Source organism: Carcharodon carcharias, chromosome 8, assembly GCF_017639515.1.
Source record: "Carcharodon carcharias isolate sCarCar2 chromosome 8, sCarCar2.pri, whole genome shotgun sequence".
Lineage (NCBI taxonomy): Eukaryota > Metazoa > Chordata > Chondrichthyes > Lamniformes > Lamnidae > Carcharodon > Carcharodon carcharias.
In genome coordinates, this window is record NC_054474.1 from 87,679,181 (window position 1) to 87,691,230 (window position 12,050).

Below are 12,050 nucleotides of genomic sequence, written 5' to 3' on the forward strand. Positions count from 1 at the left end.
AAGCTATGAGCCACACTGTTGCAATAGGCCTCATTCTTCTGAAATCAGGGCTGAAAATCTGTGTTAAATCTGGCCTCTGAATGCTGCCTCTTAACACTGAATAGAAAAATCTCTTGGCACTAATATTTCTCACCCCGATGAATACAAAATGTGTTATTTTTACGTTTTCCACCAATGTGAAGGTGTGGATTGGTATTAAGAAATGTGCAGGTTTATTTAGAATTAATTTTTCGGAATTGACACTTGGGGGAGCAGCTCTTGGCAGGCTGAGAGTGCTTACTGAAAACTTGAGCATTTGCTCCTTACAATCATTCATCAATTAATGTTTAATATCGATAGAGTAGGAACATGTCTTTGTGTGAATGCCGTGGGCTCTTCTTGTTAGCTTGGCCCATGTGGTAGTAGAAAGCTGTGGGTTAAAGAATCACTCTAAGATTGAGCAACAAATCTAGGGGATTCTGCATCATTGATCTTGAAACCAAATTCTCTCAAGCCTATTCCAATGGCTTGGACAGATATTAAAGATCTCTTGACTCAAAGAAGAACAGGGACTTCACCCAGTTAGTATTTCTCCCTCAACCAAAATCAACAAAAGTAAATTGCCAGGCCATTCGTCACATTGCTACTTGTGGGATCCATTGCATAAAATGGCTGCTGCAATTATAGAACCATACAAGTTCCAAGTTACAGCACAAAAGGAGGTCATTCGACCCACCTTGCCCATGCCAGCCCGAGGACACCCAGGTTCCCTTATTCCAAAAAACAACATAGGGCAGGATTTTTGAGATAGTGGGTGGGGCCAGGAGCAGCCGGGAAATGGTCTACCTCCTGCGATTGACCCCGACAGTGATTTCACACTGGCTGGCAATTAATAGCTAGCCAGTGTGAAAAGCACGTCGAAAGGCTCAGCGCTGCCAGGGTGAGGGCGGGAGAAGGGTGAACGCTGAAGTCTGCACCGGCTCAGAGGAGCTTGCAATGAAAGCTCCCTGAAGGCAGAGAGCTGCCTTAGGGAGCTGAAGAATTTTAAAATCAAAAATAAAGATGTGGAAAATTTGAAAAAAAGGTTCCCAAATAGGACTCACTCACATGAACATAAACATAATAAAAATTATGTCAAAACATTTTATTTTTTTAAAATTAATGTCAGAAACCTCATCCTGCCTGTGGATGAGGTTTCCTCAAAAATGCAATGGCCGTCTGGCCGATTTGCACGCCCGCCAACCATAAGGTTGGGCGGGCAGCGAAAAACCTGTCTTAATTAATACTTCAATGGCCTTAATAGGCCTCTTAATTATTGGCGAATGCGCTTGTTACTTTTGTGCGTTCCCGCAGACCGAAATATCGTGCGAGTACGTGATGTTGTCGGGACTCTCATCCAACATCATCACGTGCTATTTTACGCCCGCTCGTGGGATGTAAAATTCTGCCCAAAGTCTTGTGGTATCTTTAGACCTCCAGAGACATTGTTGCTGTCACCAGTTATATTCCTGTTTGATGATAACCCGCCTGTCGTCCTTGGATGGTACAGGGTAGGAAACGGTCATATCCAGAAAGTGACCCCTATTACACCATAGGCTGAATTTTTTGCTGAGTGGGCATGTGCGTGCCCGACCCACTCGAGTGTAAAGTGACACATGATGATGTCGGGCGAGCATCCAGACATCATCGCGCGTGTACGTGATATTTCGGTTGGTGGACACGTGCAGGAATCGGCAGCACGCCAGCTAACAATTAAAAGGCCTGTGAAGGCCATTAACAGTTAAATTGATTTAAATTTTAATTTTTCGCTGCCCGTCCAAACTTACGGTTTTTGCATTTTTGGCGAAACCTCATCCACAGGTGGGATGAGGTTTTGACCAATCGTTTAAAAAAAAGCTTAAAACTTTTAACACTTATATGTAGTATGGTCGCTGCTCTTGTGACAGAGTCACATGAGTGGACATGTTTTTATTATTTCAAAAATCTTTATTGTTAATTTTCAGAACTCTTCATCTCCCTGAGGCATCTCTGTGCCTCAGAGAGCTTTTCCTGAATGCACCCCCTCAACACAGGCAGTGCTGAGCACTGCTGGTCGAGTTGCATGTAAGGCCCGCCAGTGTGAAATTGCGGTCCGGCCCCAATTGCGGGCGGCGATCTGCTTCCCAACCACCCCCGCCGAGCCTGCCCATCAAGGGAAAAATCCTCTCCCATGTCTTCTTGAGGTCTGCCCAGGAATTATGATCAATATGTATATATTTTGTGCTATGGGATTCATAGCCAGTAGAAACTGGCTGCCGATAGAGGGCAGTTTTTCATTGAGTTAGCCCTGGCTAGATTCAAACGCAGGCCCAAGAGAACATGCCAGCCCGCCTTAGCATTAGGTTTTCAAATTCACCAATTTTCCATATGCTTGTTAGAGGTTAGTATGAGTACTGGAAGAAGGTCTATTATCAATTTACCGATTTGACTGTTTGGAGCCTTCAGGATTACCTGAATTGAAATAAGGGAGAGAGGGTGGCATAGTGGTAATTTCACTGGACTGGTAATCCAGAGGTCCAGGCTAATGCTCAGGAGACATGGGTTCCAATCCTACCATGGCAGCTGATGGAATTGAAAGCTAGTTTCAGAAATGTGCCATTAAGCTATTATTGATTGTTGTAAAAATCCATCTGGTTAACAATGCCCTTTAGGGAAGGAAATCTGCTGTCCTTACCTGGCCTGGCCTACATGTGACTCCAGAGCTAACAGCAATGTGGTTGACTCTTAACTTCCCTTTGTTCACCCACAAACCATCAAAGAATTAGAAGGAAATTGCTGTTGCTGTTCCTTCAAGCAGTGTCCTTGGCCCCTCAAATTATATTCAGTCATGCCTCCTCCCTCATATCCTCCCACCACCCCCACAAACTCCCCATCCCCAAAAATTGCTGCCTATGGCCAACGCTCAGTGTCTGACTTCCTGGATTTACCATCCTCTCAGAAACTGTGAACTGCCTGCCTATCAGCACTCGAATTGTGTAGGTAGTTTGCCAACCTTCAAAATGGTTCAAGTCTGTTGGGCTGCATCCACGCTATCCACCACCACCACCCCCCAACTTTGAGTGGAAATGGTGTCCCCATCTCCAACTGCCTGGGTAATGCTATCGACCAAAATCAGAAGCGTGGGATGTAAAGCACTTGGAGATGGTTCCTATTGATGATCTGATCCAAATGCTAGTCTTTCCTTCCCTGATTCCACTGGGCCTTTTGCAGTTGTACATAAACATTAACATTTGGAAGCATCTACAGCCTTATGAACCAATTTAATGCACCAAGAACAATAGATGGTTATGTGCTTGGAGCAATGCTTACATGACTTAAAAATGTCAGCGAAAAGCTGAGCACCTTATAAATTTCTACACGTGTCCACAGCTTTTAACTCAGAGTGTTTCCAACCCAGGATACTTCTGTGTGTACTATAATGCACCCAGGAAGTACCTTGATTACATGTTCCAGCCCTAACCCTTACCCACACTCAGCCAACGTTGCAAACAGGCCTCTTAAATTCCCAATTTTGAGGATTATGGTTGCGGGCTAGTGTAGACGATTTGATCTCCTTGCAGGTGGGTTACATACAGACATATAGGCCAGGATTTTCCGGCTGACGTGCTGATGGTGTAGCCCGCATTTCAGTGCTTAAAATGACGTGTGCGAGTGTGTCGACATCAGCGCGCGGCATCGTGATATTTTGGTGGGCGGGCGCGCTCAGTTCGCCCGCCATTAATTGAAGGGCTCGTTAAGCCCCTTAACTTGCCAATTGTGTATGATTTTGAGGGGCCCGTGCAAACTTCAGGTCGGCGCATGGGCTCAACAGGAAGGCGGGTAGCAGATTATTTAAGAAAACTTTTGCAATGTTGGGATATGTGGACTCAGAGGGGTTGTTTATGTTTTTGACGAAGTTATAATTGATGAAATTGTTTAAAAGTTGCCTGTGTGATTGTTAGTAGTTCTCATCGATTTCCAAGAGCTTCTTGTGTACTTTGAAACCAGTCTGCAGACAGTAATCTTTCTCGGGCCTGCAGCTTTCTGGAGGCCTCCATTTAGCCTGGGGATATGGGTTCTGACCTCTCCACTGGAGGCAGCTCCCTTGAGGAGGAAGGGAGGGATAGAATAACGAGGAGGCCAGGAGTGAACAATCAGCCTCCAGGGGAGCCACCTTCGGGAGGCCAGGTGCAGGCACAACGGGCGCAGGGCCAAGAGGTTGTCCAAGGTGCAAGGGTCTGCAGAAGACGCCACTATCCTGCTGCCAGGGTACACAGGCGATGAAGCAGCTACCTCAGGTGCAGTGCAGAAGGAGGCTCCGACTCTCAAGGGAGACAGCCAACTATATCTGTCAGATGATTGGCCCTGAGATCTCCCCTAACTGTGTGGGTGGACTGGACACCCCATGCCAGCGACTCTGAAGCTCACAGTTGCCCTCCCCTTCTATGCCTCTGGCTCCTTCCAGGGCTCGGTGGGTGATCTTTGCGGTGTCTCCCAATCAGCTGTCCACACTCGTGTCAAGCAGGTTACAGATGCTCTGTTCAGACGGGCATTGACCTTCATCCACTTTCGCTGCAACCAGGCAAGTCAGGCACAGCGAGCCAGAGGCTTCGCAGCCATTGCTGGCTTCCCCGTGTCCAGGGTGCAATAGACTGTACACATGTGGCCATCAAGGCGCCAGCAGGTGAGCCCGGTGCTTTCGTCAACAGGAAGGGCTTCCGCTCCATGAACGTGCAGATAGTGTGTGATCACAGGATGCAGATTCTACAAGTCCATGCAGGATACCCAGGCAGCTCCCACAACGCCTACATCCTCAGACACTCCCAGGTGCCGGGGCTCTTCAGTGCTCCGGCTCAGCTGGATGGTTGGCTGCTGGGTGACAAGGGCTATCCCCTGCGAAGGTGGCTCATGACACATCTCCGCCATCCAAGAACAGAAACTCAGGTACAATAGGAGCCAGGACACCACAAGGGCTGTGGTGGAGAGAGTCATTGGTCTTCTCAAGATGCGATTCCGTTGCCTGGACCGCTTAGGGGGCGCACTTCAGCACCCCCCAGATCGCGTCTCTCTGATAGTGGTAGTCTGCTGCGCCCTGCACAATCTTGCACTAGAACGGAGGGATGCAGTTGACGATGAACACACTGATGCCCTGGATGAGGCTGCACATGATGAATCCAGCAGTGGCTCAGAGGATGAGGAAGCACAGGATGATGATGAGGGGCAGAACGATGACCCGCATTTACACCAAGGAGGCAGGGACACCCGCGACAATTTAATCCAAAGAACGTTCAGCTAGCTCCACACACGTAGATCAGCAGGACCTGCATTGCCTGGCATTTCCACACATGGCACTTAGGTGCTACATCTTCCACCTGTTCAGCTGCAAATAAGGGCTTAGTACAGAAACATCAATGTCCACTCAAACACTCATGATAAATCGGTGAAAAAGAAAAATGCACCACAAACAAAAGACCCTCAGCCATGGTTACAAAGGTAGACTTTATTTTGTCCAAAACAAAAACACACTCCACTTGTTACTGATCATGAAAATATGGGTCTCTGTTCTAAGGCCAACACAAAATCACCAGTGACATACCCGTGAAGTGCCTAAGGTGCCTTATGCTTACGTTTTTGGGTGCTACGTCTAGGTGCCGCCCCATTGCTCGGAGTGGCTTGAGAACAGCCTGCTGACTCTGGTGTCCTATTGGGCGTGATAACCTTGGCAGGTGTCCTCTGGCCTGTGAAGCCTGTGATGGCCCCGTCTGGGAGGGAGTGGCCAGTTCCAGAACTGGTGCCTCCCCAGTTGTTGCAGCCTCAACGGAAGAAACGTTGACTGGCAGAGGGGCGGAGGAGCTGCTGCCCTCATCTGGAGCGCCCCGAGAGGAGCTCGCAGCAACGGCAGGCAGCTGCTGCGCCGACATGAGGTCCAAATCTACCTCCCTGCTCACCGCAGATGAAGCACCGGCACTCGGTGCCCATGCGTGTCCACAACATCTCCCGCAATGGAAAACACCACCTGTGGTCAGAACTGCTGTGGGGGCTTGCAGGTCAGAGAGTAACCCAATCTTATTTTGATCCATTTGGTGGAAGCCCCTCTCTATGAGAGTCGCAATTTCTCATTGAAGGAATCCTGATGCTCTGCCCTGAGTGCGGATTCTTCCCGTGCACTCTGCCTAGACTTCTCCATCGCAGAGAGCAACTGAATCACTCCTTCATGCAACCCTGCCAAATGCAAACGCACCTCCTGGCGCCTGTCCTGCAGCTGCTGCAATGGGGACAACTCCAGAGGCACGTCATCAGTGCCGGACTCAGCATGTACCTTGTCCCTTGCAGCCCTCCGGCTGCTGATGCCATCGGCACTCTCTGCCCCTACCATCTCCTCCAGCGATTGTGATGTGCCTTCTCCACTGTGACCCGGGACACTAGCCGACGGTAAAGTCCCCACCGAGGTGTGTGTCTGCACTGGTGCCTGGCTGGCTGAAATGATGTGCTGCAAGTTGCGCTTGTTGACCCTCAGATGTGGAGTGGGGGGGTCACGGGGTCAAGGTGCGGGTCGCTCTGGTGGTGATGCTGAAATTAACAACAAGGCAGTGCATCAGTTAGCGTATGTTCAGTTCAACCTTTCTTCCCTTTCCCCTCCAGCCTCATAAGTCACTCACCCTTCAAAACCCTAAGGAGAAGAACATTGGTGAGTTGAAAAAGAATCAAGACGAGCCCCAAACATTAAACGCACATGCAGACAGGCTGGTCAGATGGCCTCAGGAATGCCATATGGCATGTAATGAACCATAGAAGTAGGGAGAGTGCAGAGGTACCTGACCTGGATGCATTGTGGCCTGGATAGTTGCTGGGCTGAGGAAGCATTGCAAACAGTTGCGACATTTGCCATCGATCACAGGAGATTGAGAGGTCACATTATTGACCTCCATTCCGTAAGGAGGGGCATAGACTGAGTGGGCAGAAGGCAACATTTCCCCTTGGTGCAGGGATGAGTAACGTGGTGGCATTCATATAAGTTGAGTGCAATGATGTTCACAGCTGAGGACCTCTTGGACAAAGTAATGTGGGGCGCACTGGCTGAAAGGGTGCTGGAGGTCCCAAACCCCCTCAGATGAAATAAGTCTTTGGCTGTGCAGCAGCGATCCAATGGCATGTTAGACCATGGTAATAGTGGTCACAAATGGGATAAGGTGACTTTGGAAGGTGGTGGAGGCGCGAATCCTCAAGGGGACGAGGGTCCTTTCTGTATGACCCACACGTCAGAATGTCTCAGTCTGTGAATGAGCATTGTTTCAGCATTAATGATTGCAGCAACCATCAGTGGTTTGGATGATGGGTAGACAGAGTGGATGGGACTGTGGACCTCAAATACCTGCCCACCGGACCTCAGCCTCACCGCGCCCGGCTGCCCTGGCCTCCTGACTGCTGCCCAGCTCCATGGCCTGCTCTTCAAAAGGCATGAGGTGCTGCAGGAGGGCGCACCCACCTCCAGTCCTCTGGAGCTCCTGGGCATTGTGGTGAGTTTTTGCCTGCTAAACAGAGAAGAGGATTTATTGGGGCTGTTCACTCACGGACTCTGCATGTGCACGGTGTACCCCAACCACACTGGCCTATCTGAGACCTCCAGCAGCTCCTGTCCACACTACTGGTGATCAGTCCCCAGAAGATAGGATGGCTGGACCCAACACCCTCCCCCAACGGCCACCTTGGACACATTCGGCGTCCATCACTTTGAATATCACACAGCTCTTAGCACTCATGGCAAGGAGGCGCAACTAGGTGCGCTGCCAATGCAAGATGGCACTTGCCCAAAACATCTTGAGGTACCCCTTGCACCATCTCATTACCATCAATATGACATGTGTTGGAGTTCTGAGTATGTGTCTAGCGGCCTCCCCTGCAGGTTGCCTCCAGACTACTCAAATGCCACAAAGACCAACATATGCTGCGGGACGAACCCTTCTTCTCCTCAACCACTAAGGCTGGTGTAAGCATGGTCAGTACCCATTTGCCCATCCAGTATGCGTCAGATTCCCTATGCAGTAATGACAGCAAGACATGGTGGGGTGGGGGCTCAAAGGCTAAGGCTGCCTTCTGGGTCAAATGGCCAAGACAGACATGGTACTCACCCGTTCAGAGTGCAGCAAATCATTGAATCGTTTCCTGCACTGTGTGCCAGTGCGCCGCACATCATCATGGGCACTTACAGCATCACTCACCTCCTCCCATGCCTGGCTGGTGAAAAGGGGGCCCTCCTCCTCCTCCCATCCTCCGGATACATAAGGTGCTGACGGATGCCCACCTCTTGCAGGAAGACAGCAAGGCATGCTTCTGAAAATCGGGGGGGCACAGTGGCCCCCCGTTGGCCTCTCCTGCAGCCTGCCCTCCTCCTCCTGCTCACGCTGCTCTCCACTTGCACCTCCCTCCCTCTCTCCCCGAGTGGCTATGGTGCACGGCCTCAAGCAGGCTACCTGGCCACTCTTTATGCAGATTGCCGGTTCCCCATTAGAACAGGCAGTCTGAGTCCGCCTGCCCCCGCGACTATTTTCCCATTCTCCACAGGAGTCACTTACCCGCGGGGCGGGCCTTAATTGGCCCACTCGCGGAAAATGGCGGCGGGGCCCATTTCTTCAGCGACAATCGGCCGCCCGCCTGCCGCCGAATTGGTCTGGTCCGCCCGACTGGCAAACGGAAAATTCTGGCCTCCTCTGGTTACTGACCCTTTTGCCACTGGAAACCATTTATCCTTATTTACTCCATCACAACCCTTCATACTCGTGAACAGCTCTGTCAAATTTCTTCTTAACCTTTTCTGCTCCAGTGAGTTTAACCTCAGCTACTTCAGTCTCCCTCCACACAACTCAAGTCCCTCATCCCTGGCATCACTCTCATAAATCTCTTCTGACGGGCAATTGACGGGCAAGAATAGCCCAAATGGTCCATCAAACCTGAACAACATTTGTGATATCCCGAGCATGGTGACTGGCCACTTTCTACCCCTCCCATTCCCTCTTAGCAACCAGGTAATCGCCTGAGAGAGGCAAAACCCAGGTCCAATAAGCAAAAACACTCTGGCCAATTGCTCTCCAACCTCTTCAGCTGATCAAACCAATACAAGTGATCACATGGACCTGTGTGATTTGCTAAGCCACCTACCTCTGATTTAAAAAAAAAATCATTTTTGGGATGTGGGCATCACTGGCAAGGCCAGCATTTGTTGCCCAACACTTGAACTGAGTGGCTTGCTAGGCCATTTCAGAAGGCAGTTAAGAGTCAACCACATTGCTGCATGTCTGGAGTCACATCCAGGTCAGAACAGGTAAGGATGACAGATTTTCTCCCCTGCAGGACATTTGTGAACCAGATGGGTTCTTACCACAATCAGTGATAATTTCATTGTCACCGTTACTGAGACTAGCTTTTAATTCCAGGTTTATTAATTTGAACCCCTGTCTCCAGAGCATTAGCCTGGGTTTTTGGATTACTAGTCCAGTGATATTACCATTACACCATCATCTCCCCTTAAATGATGCAATCTGCCTAATCAAGAGCTAGTCCAGCTCTCTTTTAAAAGTCTGCAGAGAATCATCGCCCACTGCACCGTCAGCAATGCATTCCAAAAACAAGAGTTGTGAATATTACTGTAATCCCTTACTGATGTAAGTATTAAAACTGTGACACATGCATCAAAACAGTGTGCTTCTTGGTAAACTGCTTTTTAGGGTTTTAAGCATTAGCTTTGCTTTTACTTGTGTAGTAATAGGAAGCAATAATACAAAGAGCCAACTCTATTTTGACTTCTGCGTACAATCAGTCAAAAGCACCTTTTAAAATTGAAGCCCGTGGGATTAAAGGGGCTGTGCTAGTGTTGACACTACATTGGCTAATGGACAGAAAGCAAAGAACAGTTGTTTTCCAGACTGGCGGCAAGTATATTGTGGCGTTTCCCAATTGGTATTAGGATAACTTCTCTTTCTGATTGTGTATTAATGATCTGAACTTGGGTATCCAATGCATAATTTGAAAGTTTGCAGATAGCAGAAATCTCAGAGCTGTAGTAAACTATGAGGTGGATGGTAACAGACGTCTGAAGGACATAAAGAAACTGGTGAAATCGGCAGACACCTGGCAGATGAAATTTAATTTGGAGAAGTGTTAAGTGATACAGTTTGGCAGGAAGAATGAGGAGAGATTATACTAACTAACTGGTACAATTTTAAAGGGACAGTAACAGAGAAACTTGGGGCGGTGGGGTCAGTGAAGGTGGGCAAATGAATACAAATCTTTGAACGTGGCTTTATAAGTAGAGGCATAAAGTACAAAACTCTAAAATTTATGCTAGATCTTTATAAAACACTGGTTCGGCCTCAGCTGGAATATTGTGTTCAGCTCTGGGCACCACACATTTGGAAGAATGTCAAGGCCTTCAAGACGGTGCGGAAGAGATTTATGAGAATGATGCCAGGGATGAGGGACTTGAGTTGTGTGGAGGGAAACTGAAGAAGCTGAGGTTAATCTCACTGGAGCAGAAAAGGTTAAGAAGAAATTTGACAGAGTTGTTCACGATTATGAAGGGTTGTGGTGGAGTAAATAAGGATAAATGGTTTCCAGTGGCAAAAGTGTCAGTAACCAGAGGAGGCAGATGTAATGTGATTAGCAAAAGAAGTGTGGTGGCATGAGGTAATTTTCTTTTCACGTAGCAAGTTGGTGTGATCTAGAATGCACTTTTTGAAAGTGTGGTGCAAGCTGATTCGACAGTAACTTTGAAAAGGGAATCAAATAAGTAGCTGAAGGGGGAAAAAAAGTACAAGTTCACAAGGAAAGAACAGGGGAGTGGGACTCTTTCATAGCTCTTTCAAAGAGCCAGCTCAGGCAGGATGGGCTAAAAGGCTACCTTCCGTGCTCTGATCACTACCTCTACGTTACCTGGGCTGCATTGCACTGGGTTACTAGAGATGGAAGGTATGTCTCACTGTCATACAAATTTTTTTTTTAAAAAGGGTTAAGGGGAAGAGAACAGGACAATGGGATGAGTTTTGGATTAATCTAGCTGAGAGCTGACACAGACAATGATGGGCCGAATGATTGTATTCTGTGCCACAACTCTGGTTCTGTAGTTCTATCTCACACTCTTGGCAGATTACTCAGAATCTGAGTGCACACACTACCAGAAAACTCCCAGCCACCTGGCTCACTCTGCTGAGAAGGAATTGTCAGACACAGCTGTCCCACAGGCCACTTGGCATCCTGCCCAGTCATTCTGAGGAATTTAATGTACTTATCTCTACAGCAAGCTGCATGTCTGTCCCTTTCTCCTATATTGCTTAACAATAACATTGGACGTATATTCTGCTGGGTAATAAAACTTATATTTAAATGCTACACACAGACATATCCAGCAATAATTGGATGTTATCAAAAACAAACCTTATCTTTAACTGTGACTTCAAGTGTACTTAGCAGACACTTAGCCTGTAGTGACTGTGTTGCCATGAGTTAGGATACTTATTTGATTTTGAATAGCCAGCTGGAATCTGAGATGTATTAGGGTTTAGTGATCTGATTTGTCTCTTGGCTTCTATGAGAATGAACTTTTACCTCTGTCATTATCACCCTACCCTCACTGTTCTAACTGTGCTATACTGCTTTGGTAGTGCACCTGCACCTTCCCTCTTATGCTCCAATTCCAGAGTCTAACCTGAATATGTCTGGGTTGGGTAAAATGGTCAAGCCTCACAACTTAGCACAACTCCATATTCTTTTAATTGTTTATTATACCATGGATAACATACAAATGTCTGTACCCTGCCCCCTTCAATTTTCAATCAAAACTCACATATGGGGCTGAATCTTCCGAAGATTGGAAATCACTGTTGAATTGCCACTCTTCTTCTATTTACTTACCTTGCACTGGAACTCTGCATTTCTCGCCCCCTTTTTATGGTACTAGCTGCCATAATCTGACAAGTTTAAATATCTCAAAGCCACTTTGAGAAACTACAGCGAGAAGGTAAGTGGGTGAGAGGGTCAGGTGGCAGGTAAGTGGGTGAAGG

General features: G+C 48.0%; 1 protein-coding gene across 6 annotated transcripts in view; it reads left to right on the plus strand.

Annotated features, from left to right (window-relative positions):
• The window catches only part of LOC121281137 (janus kinase and microtubule-interacting protein 2-like), a 294,067-nt gene that overhangs the window by 229,172 nt on the left and 52,845 nt on the right, over positions 1-12,050 (plus strand). The window lies entirely within an intron of this gene.